Source organism: Lactuca virosa, chromosome 7 (assembly GCF_052849685.1).
Source record: "Lactuca virosa cultivar CGN04683 chromosome 7, Lactuca_virosa_CGN04683_v6, whole genome shotgun sequence".
Taxonomy (NCBI): domain Eukaryota; kingdom Viridiplantae; phylum Streptophyta; class Magnoliopsida; order Asterales; family Asteraceae; genus Lactuca; species Lactuca virosa.
Genome location: NC_136432.1, coordinates 17488907 through 17503685, shown reverse-complemented (window position 1 = coordinate 17503685; position 14779 = coordinate 17488907).

Below are 14779 nucleotides of genomic sequence, written 5' to 3'. Positions count from 1 at the left end.
ATAACACTTATGCTCCCACTAGCTTTGACATGTATCCAGAAAACAACTGGACCTCTAGAAGTCAATACTTTATTGACATTCTTACCAAAGTTCAGATTTCTGATACTAGATTGCTTTGATAAGACTTTATCAAAATCATACACCTTATCTTAGATAGCTCACATGTGTGTCTAAACAATTTCAGAACTATGAAAAGGGATGTCGTAATCATAGTCTCAATTGTTTAGACCTTTTGCCATCTGCTTCAAATCTACTTGGTGGAAGTGTTTCCTCACCATCATTTTCATGAATCGGAGAGAAACCTTATGACCCTTAGATTTTATGGTGTATGTGTTCTTATCCATGTGAATCGTCAAAACCATGGTCACAAGACAAGGTTAGTGACAAATCCTAACTCATATGGATTGAACTTGTGCAATCTTAACTTCTTGCCACCTGGCAGCTCAAGGGCCTGCCATTGCTTCCAAATAGCTATGCAAACAATTGAGAACATGTAGAACTCAAATGTATAGCCAACTTAACTAGAATGGGCACAGAAATGTCAACACGATAGGTTATAAACCTCTAGTTGTGTGCTAGTGATGAAATACAAGTTTTTATTCTTGATTACTTCTTGAAACCCTTTCAGGATCTTTTAGACTCCCACTGTCTCCTTGACCTATAAGACTTTCTTGCCAAATATTCAAGAGATAGTGTGGATTCTAATCAAGATAGACACTTAACACAATTGGCCTTAGTTGATCTTTGTTTTATCCAAAACATCACAAATTACCAATTTCAAATGTACAAGAGTAGAAAACTTTTACTCTTACATTTGACAAGTGTTTTTAAACATCTTTTAAGACATGTCACTCAAGTTACAATCTTAGAGTATAACTCTAAGAATTGTTTTTGGAACGATGTATGAATCATCTTCTTGATTTAACCACTACAACAATTCATAACTCCTCTTCTTAACTATCAGAATGCACTTAGAGGATGAATTGTGATAAGGTCTCAAAATCATTAAGAGGATCTTAAAACATGATACTAAAGTACTCTCCCATCTTTTCAGATTTGAGAAACTTTTATCCTTCTGCCTAATTTGATTCTTCTCATTCGTTCTGTCATACATTGAAACTTTTCCAATGTCTCAGAATTATACTTAAGCTTGTAAGTATAATCATATTTACTAAGCCTTAGTAAATCATGACGAATAGTCTTATCGATCTTTTATGGTGGACTTGATCAGTGCACAAGAATGTGTACTCGATCCCTTAGTCCTTCACTTGACTCACATATACATGTGAACAAGGAACTAGTCTTAATTTTCCAAAGTTGAAAATTCTCATTCATCATACTATACAACTTGCATGATTCCAAGTTTCTATCCAACTGAAACTTGGGTGATGAGAATCTTTCATTATTTGGTAAATTTGGACACTACCACAAATGAAAGAATCAAATTCATATTTTCACTCTTGCTCTTAATGGAATCTTATAAGCAACAAAGATTTTCACAAATGCCATTGTAAGGATATTTTAAAATAAATAAAATCAAAAATTTTCCTTTTATTTTAAAAACTTTGCGGAAAAAACTATCCTTACAGTGCAAAAGCACATGAAAACTTTGTTGTTATCTATTCCTAAGCAATATATCATAACTCCTAAGAAGTAGCTCAAGAATCCGATCTTCAAACTATGCGATAGAAATCCATCTACGCGATCAGATTCAGCATATTCTTTCTTTAAGTTTCTTCACTTTTCTTTGATTCTTCAAACATCAACATGTGACCCAGTCACATCATGTAATAAGAATCTCCAAGTAGGAACTTAAAAGAGTTAGACAATGGACTTTACCTGAAGTAGAGTCAAACTTATTGACTTTAACATCCTTAGGTAAATTTGGCAGCTTCGCAACCAATGCCCCTTCCTTTGGCAATGAACCCTTGATAATGGGACTATCTAAGACTTAGCGTCTCTCTTTACCATTTGGTCAACCGAGTTGACTATGGCCGATCCCTTTCCATTGGGAAGAGAGAGCTTTACTGGATATCCAATGTCATCACTGTCAATGTCCATAAAGTTTTAGGAAGTTGATCTTAGCAAATAGATAAGATCATTAAGGGTCTTGTCATAGTCTGTTTCATAGGAGTCCCAAAGGAACTCACTATGTGACTTAGAAAGTAGTTGAGCCACCAACTTTCTCAAGACTTTGACACCCAACTCTCCCGGCTTGTCAATATGTGACTACATCTCCAAGATGTGATCACACATAGACCTTTGCTTGCCAATAGGGCTTGAGTGACCTTAAACTTTTCAAGAACTTGTGGGTTAGGGAGAATAATTGGAGGAGGTGGAGGAAGTGAAGTTCCAAGAGATTTGGGATGATCATAGATGTCTGAACTAGACATCTTTTGGGAGAAATTCAAGATAGTTGATTTAAAGTCCTTAATATAACACCCAATATGAAATATTAAGGCTAGGACCCAACACAATATTTTATAACTTGGAAGAGAGATGTCGTAATCCAAGCTATAGAATATTTGAAGGTAGGTGAATGACGATTCACCAATTTCCACCAAGATAAACGAAATGTATTATTAGGTTTTAGTTGGTTTTGAAACTCCTAGATTCTTTTGAGATTCATTGAACTTTTCAAAGGCATGTTTCAATCTCGAGTGTGCCCTTCAGGTTTTGTGACTGGGATGCCGAGGATCACAAAACAAGGTGTGAAGTAACCATGCAAATTACTTGGTACCCTTAAGTGTTTACCCCTCAATCGATGTGCCGGTTAACCATACACGCTCCATCGATACTATGATAAACATTAAGTTACCCTTTGCCTACCTTGTTAAATACGAGTTAGTGTGCCGGTTAACCACACACGCTCCACTAACCGACTTAAACAAAGTGCAAAGTGTACTTTCATGGATTAGCACCTTATTCACATTTTCCTAAGTAACTAAGATTGGGAATTTATAAGTGTTTAGTTACTTAGTATTTATCATTATTACTTTTAATGAAGGGAGAATTATAGTCCTTGTCCTACCCGTTCGGCTAACGACCCTCCACCAGTCAAGGAAGCGGTGGGTGAGAGTGGACACCCATTAAACTGCCATTTTATAGGCAGTAACCTTATACCCCCCTTATAGACCGGCTTCGTGAATGAGGCCTACTAACGGTAAGACTGACTTGCTCTTATACATATATTTATTATTAACTTATAATACTATAAAGTATAAGGGTTGAATTTTAACTTTTAAAATTCTAAGGGCTAACTTGGAATTAAAGTATTCATGGGGAAAACTTTACAAATTCCAAAACTTGAGGGCAAGTTTTGAAAATATTCAAAACTAATTAATTCCATAACTTATGTGTTTAAAGTAGTTTTAATTAAAAAAAAACTCTTCAAGTTCCATAACTTGAGGACAAGTTATGGAAGACTTTAAACTAATAAAAGAATGTAACTTTTCTTTATTTATGTAACTTATGGAACTAATTAAGGTTACACATTTTATCATTTAATGAAGTGACTCTTGAACCTCCATAACTTGAGGACAAGTTATGGAGTCATAAAACCATTTAATGAGGACAAGACTCTTCATTTTTGTAACCATTGCCAACTTTTTATGAGTTTTATGAAACTTAAATGTGACTTTTCATATAACTTGAGGACAAGTTACAAAAACACATTTTAGAATCAACTCTTAGATTAAAATGGATTGAAAACACATAATCAATTAACTTTTCTATTAATCTAATAAACTCATATGAACAAAGATAATTCACATCAAAATTTTCAAGTAATTAGCATAACTTTTAAACTAATACAATTCGATTTTTCAGCTAATTTTGCAAGTATAACAAGAAAACAAGCCTTGTCTCTGATACCACTGATGGGTTTTGCGCATTCTAACACTCCTAAGTGTACATGCAACCCTAAATACCTTGGATCTAAGTTTTCTCTATTATACATGCAATTATGAACTTTCCAAGGTATTACCCTATCTAGCATACAATACTTGATACTTGGGTAATCAAATGGATAGAATACATACCTTTGTTTGATGTAGCTTGTCTCCATGAAGCTTGAGTGCCTAGTGCCCCAAGTATGACACCTCAAATGGTTCACACAACACCAAATGCACATGGAATGACTTGAGAGAAATGGAACACTCCTTGAAATCGTCTAGCCCTCCTATTCACACATTAGTGTACGATTTCTTGAGCCATGGGATTCTTTTATATGGTGGCTATTAGGGTTACACCATGTAACTCATAACTTTACCCATTCCTTATGCTCCATGGATTTTAACCTCCATGGAGTATCCATGGGTCACCCCATGGACTTAGTCCAACATAAGGAATCTTAGATCACAAGCCCACATATATAAGAATGAATGATTTACACAATCAACCCATATATTTAATTAGTCTCCTTTTGATCACTTAATTAATTCCAAATTAATTCTTGATCAATACTAATTAAATAACCTTATTAATATATTAGAACTTATAATATATTAACCAACCTTAAGTGTTATTTCTCTCATTATAGTCTATCCAAATGCATGATGCCATGCAACCCAAATGGACCATGCCGGGTCGGGTCAAGTCTTACCAATTATAGTTATGGACTTAGACATTAATCCAACACCATTTTGGGTTGCATTCACCAGAACAATTTGATAGGATGGATATTTGAGAAAGAGGTTTATTATTTAATTAGTATTGATCAAGAATTAATTTGGAATTAATTTAGTGATCAAAAGAGACTAGTTAAATATATAGGGGTTGATTGTGTAAATCAATGATACATATAGGTTGGGCTAATAATCCATGGTGGATTAGTGATGGGCTAAGCTTATGTAAGGTTTCATATAGTGTTAGACCATTACAAGCCCAAGTGTTAGAATTAAGGTTTACACATAACCGTTGGAATTCTACACTATATATATGTAACCCCTTGTTGGCGGTGTTTTGTGAACCATTTTGAGTGCCTAAAATTGGTGACACAAGTAATCTTAGAGATACTATAGCCGATTTTGAGTGCCTCATATCCTCTCTCTCAAGCTCTCCAATTGTTGGCGGTATTTTGTGAACCATTTGAGGCATCACACTTGAGGTGCTAAGTTCTTAAAAGCCAAATACAATAAGCTACAATAAGAGGTATTCTTTTAACTAGTTTTATGATTCATATACCAAAATGTTGTATGCTAGTTTAGGCTTTATGCTTTGGAAACAATATTGCATGTATAATTAGAGAAAACTTAGATCCAAAACATTAGGGTTGCATGTGCACAATAAGGTTGTTATAGTGCTTAAAACCCATCACTTTGAGGTGTTTAAGTCTCCACCTAAGGTTCATGGTTCCTTTATGGTTGTTTGGTCATTATCATTCGAGGGATTATCATATGCCATTTTGTATGCCGGGAGTCGTGTTTAGAGGATATATAAATGAGCCAGTTTTCGGGTTAGACGTGGGAGACGTCGACCAAGGTTAGAGTAGGCACTAAGTGTCGGAGAACTAGGTGTTCTGCTTGGAGGATCAACGGTTAGATTGATTTTATGGTTTCAGTGCATGGGGTCCGAGGAAATGTAGTGTAAGTATACTGGATTTTTGGATTCGGGATTGTAGAGATCCTTCATGGTTGCGAGGTAATGAGGGATTGGTCAGACTGCAAGTGTATGGTTAGTTGATGCCAAATTCATGCCTTAAGAGATGTACAAGTGGTCCTCACATTGACAGCTATCAGGCGAAGATCTCAGTGTAGCTAGTTGTTCCTTTCTAGGACACCGAAGATAGGGTTAAAAGTTGCTTGTGTCGCTCAGGTTGAATGTCAGTTGACGGTTTGGTTCGCGAAACCGACTGCTATCTTTAGTAAGGGAAGAGTTATTGTTGATTTATCAAGCAACTTTAGGGTGTGGTGGACGCATTTTTCACATGGGATTTGTTTGGTAGCTGAGATTTTTCGAGGATTTTCGAGTTGTATCAGTTGACAGTGCTATGGGTGTATCGGTATTTCGTCAAGTGTGGAGCGATAGATATTTTGACTCCTGGTTAGGGTGTCAGAGCAGCGTTATTTATTTTTCCGGAAGGGCCTCAGATCTATTCATAATCCAATTTTGGCAGGTCGCGTCAGTAAGGTTGGTAAGGAGGTCAACCTGATCGTGGTTTTGATAGCATCCAGGTTGATTTTAGAATTTTTGTTCGAACGGAAAGTGTTGTTCGATAAATTGTGCATTTATAGGATCTGTTCAGCTATTTATGATTATGATATTGCTTTGAGTTAATAAGGTTTCATGGTTGGGTTGTTCATTGATATGGATTGTGATCACAAGTTGGAATCTTGGGGTCTTCTTGCTATGGATTGTATTCATATAGTGGAACTCTTGAATTTGTATGAGGAATTCGAATTCACTTATGCCAAGTAATGACAGGCGTAGATGTTAAGAACCAACTTGGTGAAGTTTTAGGTTGGGTAGGAAATTCGAATGGTTATGAAGTTGTTAGAGTGTAGCTGATTCCAAGTGGGAGAATTGCTTAGAATTAATGGAAATATTTCTAAGTTCGGGTCAACTTGGGATTTCATAACCAAGGACAAATAGATAGCCAGTTCTGGTTTTGGTAGGAGTCGAGGCTTATACAAGGAATAATGTTCATTGGTCAGTTGTAATCAGGGAAGAAAATGTTGAGGATCCATGTTATCTCGTATAAGGATGTGAAGCATTGGCAGTGACGCATTTTGGGTTCATGACTAGGTTCAGGTTGAGGGTTGTGTTAGTACCTCTCTGCATTTTCTTGTATGATTAAGGCTTTGGGGTTCGAAGCACGACCTGAATGCTTGACAGGACCTAACAGGCTGGGGGATTCGACTCTTGTTGATGTTTGGTTGGGTATTCTTATGTAAATTGCATGAAAGACCATGTGGGTAACCCACAACATTTCAAGAAAAGACCATGGAGGTAGCTCATGACACTTGGATGTAAGACCTTGGGGGTAGCCCATGACATTTCAGGTATATGACCATGGGGATGGGCCCATGACAATCACAAATGTGTTGTAAGACTACAGTCTGGCCTGTAGCATTTATTAGCTAGAGTTAGGCCATTTCAGGAATGGTTGTAAGACTGTGGGAGGGCCACAACCTTCATAGTATTGGGATAGGCCGTAGGCCGATTTGGGAGTGAGTGTGATGTAAGACTACAACTTGGCTATAGCATTCACCTGGAGTGTAACAGACTTGTTGATTGTTTGTGTGTTGGTTGGTTAATTTGTCCTTGTTTGGACTGGAGGGTTGTTGGATCCTTGATGGCAGATGGGCTAGGAAAACTTTTTTGGTTAGACTTTTGATTTGGAGTCTTGATGTGTGGCCATGAGTGAAATTGTCAGCTTCAGCAGTCGGCTGGGAATTATGTATTTCAGTTATTTAGTAGTGTAGCGCGGAACCAGGGAGATCTCAAATAGATCAAATATACGAATTTTTGGTTAACAGGATGTGATGTATATGTTGTTATGACACCAATGGTTGAGACTCATGTTGGGAGTCGCCTTTGTATTCGAGTGCAAGGTTGCCGACATCAACAGTTTCCCATTTATCAGTAAGACGATGAAGGTCCGAAGAGGTGCTGGTCGGTTTGGGTTATGGAGGAGAGTCATTACATATATGGTTTGTATGGTTCTATTTGTCTGGAAGTCAGGCATGGTATAAGGTTTTCAGATTTTAGGCGGCGAAATTAGACCCTTCTCTTATTGGTTAAAGGCAGCGTGTTAATGGTCGTTTCTTTCGTCAGGGTGCATGATTTATGCAAATATTGGGTTCGATAGTAGTATTAGAAGTTGGTCGTCTATGTGAGATGATTTCTCAGTTACGTTTTGGATTCAGGTAGTTCAAACGAGGTCAGCTGGTGTAGTAGAGTAAGTTGTAAGGCATGATTTTGAGGACGAAATCTGATTTAAGTGGGGGAAATTTGTAACACCAGTTTTCCAGAATGGATCAGTGCACGGCATAAAGGAGTCAAAGGCATGGTTTTTAGGAAAAATCATGTGTCACGACGTAACCATAAAGAGGTCACAACGTGACATGCCAAAAATGAGAACGCGTATCCGGAAGAAGGTCACGACGTGACATGAGTATGGTCACGACGTGACTCTGGCTGCAGCCTAAGCCCATGACCTTTTAGGGATTCCTTCGTATTTAAACCCCTAATCTTGAATTTAGGGTTTCATTTCCAGCCTCCATCACCCTCTTGGGCCTTGAACCAAACCCTAATACCTTCCTCTTCATTTGTGAGCTTATTCTTGGTGTTTTGGTGCTCTTTGAAGGAAGAAGAAGGCCTTGTGGTGTAGAGAATCTATTTGCAAGCTTGGAGTTTGTATTTGAGCCAATTCTGGACCATTATAAGTGTTAAAGACCCAAACTTTATGTTGAAAGCTTCCATATTTTGGCTTCTAGTCCCCTTTTCTTCATGTTGTGGAAGTTTGGATGGAAGGTTTCCATAAAGTTGGCAATTTTATGGTCCTTAAGGTCCCTTGAGGGTTGTGTTTGTTGGATCTGAAGTTTGGCTAAGTTTTGAATACATTCATATGATTGTAGTTCCATTTCTTCATCATTTTGACCTAAAATGAGATCAAGAAATGCATTGGACATGCATGTCTATAAAACATTGATTTTTAGGATGATTTTGGAGTAAGAAGATCCTATGGAAAGTTGGAATGGAAGACTTAAAGGATTAAGGGATGAATGCATTAAGTTGTCCCAATTTTATGTAGTCACGACGTGACTATATGGGGGTCACGGCATGACGAGGAGTTTTCCCGACTATTTTGGATGGACTCTGTCACGACGTGACAATGGTTTTGATCGTGATTGAGTTGTTTAAATCTAGATTCTTTGGATCGGGGATGATTTGTTAGACATGATGTGACCATGGGTTGGTCACGACGTGAGTATCGGCTGATGGTGATGTTGATTGTTGACTTTGACTTTGACCGTTAACTTTTGGCATGGGTTGACTTTTGTTCAAATTTCTAGTTTTAGAAGGTACACTAAGGGTTTACCTTGTGTTGTTTAGTAGGAGGTGTTTAGCACTCGTTAGTTGGTTGTGAGAGTTGTTAGCTTTTGATTTCGTCGGCAAGGTGAGTCTTCTCACTAAACTATGTAGGATGCTAGTTGTCTTTGTGATACTTGCATGGAATACCCCGGGGGTAGCCCGTGACATTTGTATGAAAGACCATGGGGGTAGCCCATGACACTTATATATAAGACCATGGGGGTAACCCATGACAATGTGAGGAAAGACCATGGGGTAGCCCATGACACTTGTATATAAGACCATGGGGTAGCCCATAGTGGTGCAAGGAAAGACCATGGGGGTTGCCGATGACACATGTATTCAAGACCATGGGGGTAGCCCATGGCAATGTATGTATGGCATGTGATATTTAGGGAACTCACTAAGCTTTGTGCTTACGGTTTTGTGGTTTAACATTTGTCAGGTACTTTCAGTTAAAAAAGGAATGGTCTGGCTCGACTGCACAACATCCCCTAATGGCTTTTCTGCATTGATCATTATTGATTTACTCTGATGTTTAAAATATATATTTTTACTTTGTTGGCTTTTGTAACAAATGATTGTATGGATTGGTGGTTTAAAAATGAAATTTTAATTGGTATTTTAGGACGTTACAGAGTTGGGTTGGGCCCATGAACTCTTGGGTTGGGCGTGTTGCATATGATGCATGTATGTGGATTGGAGATTTGTTGCTCGACGCTAGAGTCGAGATCTTGTGTGGATGCATTTAATGTATGATGGAATATGTGGTATACCGGGGAACTCACAAAGCTTTATGCTTACAGTTGTGGATTAAACATTTTGCAGGTCGTTCGTGAGAAGAACTCGGTGGGACTGTACACACGCATCAAAGATGTTTATTTCCGTGTTTTTGTAAACTTAACTATGATAAAGTATGGTCCAAATCAATCAAATATTACTCAATGGTTTTTGAAGCAAATGTTTAATTGGTTATTATATTTTAAAATTGAAAAATCTCTTTGTAATTTTCGGGACGTTACATAATAATTGTGGGTTGGGTATCTAAAACATTTTTATTGTGGATTTTATCATTTATTTTTTCAGTTTGTTTTGAATCAAATATCTGTTTTTGACATGGATAAACTATTATACCCTTCAATTTATAATATTTTAATCAACTGTTTATTTTTTGTTGATGTGGGCCCAACCCTAAAAGACCATGTGTCCATCGTTTTCATAAACCCACTCTCGAATACCTCCTTCATACATTCACTATCCTTCGACTTTGCCTTTATTATCGACGACTTCCCTATCCCAAACGACTTCAAGTTTCTTGACAAAACCTCCAAACCCCAAACTAGTTTCAATTTCATTCCTTTCTCAATTCGTCTTTATTCAATGTTTTGTTGATTTGGGGTTTGTTTTCCTAATTCGATTTTTCAATTTTCATGTATCTTATGGGTTTTGTATTACCCATAAGGAACAACCTATAAATGGTATAAACAAACCTCGAATGAGGGTTGCTAGATGTGGTTGTAGGTTTGTGGCTAAAGGAGGTCATCGTAGGAAAGGGAGCATCCCACAAATGACATTATTTTCTAGATTTGTTCTTGTTTAGGTTCTGGATTTTCAAACAAACATCGATGATGAACACGATGTATCGTGTTATCGTGTTCATATTTAGGTTCCAAAATTCAACCCAACATCATATTGTCTTTTTCATTTGGTGCTAAAAAATTGTGTTGTATTTGTGATCATAAGACACAACCACTAAGCAAGCAAACATTAAAAGATATTCTTTCTACTTCTAAATAAAAAATACGCAAGTGATATATTCCTTTTGGAGTGAAAATTTATTAAAATACCAATTTACTTTGTTACATTTTGAAATAATAGAATTATATTTTATTTGGTGTCAAAATTTGAATAAAAATTAATCTATAAAGATTTTTGTAACTATTAATTGTTAAGGATGAACAACGATGGTCAAATGTGTTCAAAAAGACAAATATAATGGTTGCCAGTAGTCACGTGACATACCACGTTGGACAAAAAGGTCGTCAGTATATTTTTTATAAGTCTTCATCAAAATTAGTAAATTATAAATTTTATAAAAAAAGGTTTAGTTATGATATTTTTGTTCTTGAATTAAAAATTAATATATATATATATATATATATATATATATATATATAATAAAAATTTTAAGATAGAAACAAAACTAAACAATATATAAAAATTATAAAATTAGGAAGAATTTCATATATATCTTTTTAAACTTTCATAATTACGTCTAGATCCTTGTAAACTTAAAATTATATATATCCTTATAAAACCTATAAACTCACATACATACCTAAATACTTAATTTAATAAAAACTAATATATTTAAAAATTACAAAAATTAACTTTAAAATATATAATAACTAAATTACTAAAATACTCATTTACAATCCCGTTCATAATCAATATCCTATTTCACAATACGGTTATCACAACTTGATTATTTGTTATTTCATATTCTGCATAAATCATTGACAAAACCCGATGATTGCATAATATTTCTAATCGACTGCTAAACAATATATTTCATCTCCTACAATCGATTTAGGAGACTTACGGTTATTCTTTTATAAACAATTTTGTTCTTCCTTTAGTTCTTTAGTTGCATGTAAAATAACGGATAAACTATTTTCAATGTAGGTGTCAATATTTTTTAAGACTCTTGAAGTAAATTGGTTGAGAATAACAATGTGAGATAAGGGTGATATTATAATGCTACAAATGAATTATTTTCAGAATAATAAAAAAAATCAATTTAAAAATAGAGTTTTCATTATTTATTATATTAAATATGATTAAATTATATATATATATATATATATATATATATATATATATATATATATATATATATATTATAAGGATATATATGTTATTTGAAGTTTTATAAGGATACATGCAAAATTATAAAAGTTTATAATTTTACCTAAAATTAAAAGGGATTATGTTTAGTTAAAATATTAAAATATAAAATTAACTAAATCTACAATATAAAATAAAAGAAATAATATAAATTAATTAAATATAGTGAATGTGGTTTTGCCGTGTACCCTTACCAAAATAGGGATGATCAGTTAGTATCAATTCTTGATCTTGTATCGGTACTCTATTGAACCATACCGAATTTAAAAATATGAAACGGTACTTGATACTTTAAAATCGTGAAATTTGGGATTTGGTCGGTACCGGTGAAAGTATCGAAAACCGGTATCATTACCGGTGCCGGTACTAGTAATGTTAATTCGGTTTGATGTATGGGATTGACTTTTGATGAAATTCGATTTTTGAGAAATCGGGAACAGTACTAGTTCCGTCCTACGCTTATCCTTAGGCTACACTGAATTGCTTTCGGATGATTTTTAGGGGAAAAAATAATGACAAGAAATCTCATATATGTAGTATACTTTAATAGTAATAAACTCGTCAAATAATTAATTTAAATAGTAAAAAGATATAAAATCTTCTTATTAGTGATGCGCAAGGTAGAAAAATACAGTGTTTTAGAAGGGTTCTTTTCATGCATGCATCATCTAGAGTAGTTGGTTTTTGTTAATAGTGCAAAAAGTGCACACACCATGATTGCATGACTTTCCAAGCAAGTCACGATCATCGTTGTTTTCGGTGTACAATTCTGATATTTTTTATTCTTAGAAGTAAGTTATAAATTCATTTTCATTTTTAAAAAAGATTAATTTGTTTTCATAAATATATTAAGTTTAAAAAAAATGACTACAAAGATTAACCACTTTCTATCTTTACCAAATAAATCCAAAGTAAGAAACTTTTTTTTGTTCTTACTGGTATTTCTATTTATTAGATCAAGATAAATGTTAAAAATCAAAAATTGTGATTAAGAAAGATAATTATTGGATTATAAATGTCACTATTTTAAGTATTACCATCAATATTCCATTATAACAATTAGACCATATTACTAACACGCTTTACAACATGTATATTATGTTCTTGTTAGCAAAATTTTAGATAAAATACACCATATTATAAAAATATCATTAAAAATTTGAAGAATAAAACTTTAAATCTAAGTAAAGCTACGTGTTTTCTTTCATTATCTTTGCATTCAAGCATCACACAAACGCATGTCTTTACTCTTTAGGTATGCTCCAAAAAGAAAAGGAAAAGAAAGGTCAAATAGATTTGATTTGTGTTACATTGCTTTTGCAACTTTAATGCTGCTTCAAATCTTGCTTGTGGACTTCTTCAACGGATTTAGCAAATACAACACCTATGCTTTTTTTTTTGAACGGCGACAATACATCGTTCCTAAAGGGTACGTCGGCGAAATCAATTTTCTTGTAGTGTAACAACTAACAACTAACAACATAATTTATTAATAGAAAGAAATTCCTTTGGAATCCTAAAAAGTGAGATCCGAAAGGAAATAAAGATATTTGATATTACGATCTCAAAAGATCTTTTCCCAACTCTCCTAAAGTATCAAATTTGCCCATTTTGTACACTTGCAAAAGTAGACTAGTAGAGGGTATTTTTGATATAATAGGTGGGAAAAAATAGTGTTAGATACTTTAAATAGATATTTCCATATAAGTATTTTTAATTTCATGGTTTTTTATATAGTTTTTAAACACGTCTTAATTTTATAATTACTTGTGGTTTAGAATTTATATTTAGAACACTACACCATCTCCAAAGCTATTTACCTTTTTCCAAACAAAAAAATATTAATATTAATAGTGATTCATTTCGAACCTTATTATTTTTTTTTATCAATTTTTAAAAAAAATAATACTTTAAGGATTCGTAAATGTTTTAGATTTTCATAAATTCTATTATATTTACTAGTGTTTCGCGATTGACTACTCACGTTAGCCTTGTGACAGATTGACATGAACCGCTTAGATGATACAATTTACCATTTTTTAATAGGTGTTGCTCGTATAGCTTGGGGTGACTAGCACTTCCTGTTTATCGCTGTGGTGATTAAGGGTCTGTTTGTTTTTTTTTAAGTAAAATCACTTCTGACCATTTCTGGTTGTGTCACGCAGTACACGCGCAATACTTGGTATTTGGTAGTTGTTTGTTTTTAGGAAGACTTATGACTTAAAAACTATTACGCGTGTGATGTGTGGTGCAACACTGGACCATCATCTTCAAACCACTTCCCATATACCTTTAAGTTATATTATTCAACGTGTGTATATATATATATATATATATATATATATATATATATATATATAATATGTTTATTATTATGAAGGATATTATAAACAATTCGAGTATATTTTACATAATTTAAAAACTATTACACGTGTGATGTGTGGTGCAACACTGGACCATCATCTTCAAACCACTTCCATATACCTTTAAGTTATATTATTCAACATATATATATATATATATATTTTTTAATTTTTTTCAACAATATGTTTATTATTATGAAGGATATTATAAACAATTTGAGTATATTTTATAGAATTTTAAAACAATTTGGTAAATTTCATATAAATATTTTTTTGAGTTACATGTTTTATAACAAAATATTAATAAGTTATAAAGTTAATCACTAAATTTACCAAATTTATTGAAGCTAACCGAAAAAGTAACCATCGTCTTCAAAAATTTAACAAAATGAACATGTTGTTCACTATTAACAATTTTATTTATTGTTATTTAGCAAATATTATATCTAATTATTAGGGAAATGACATATTAA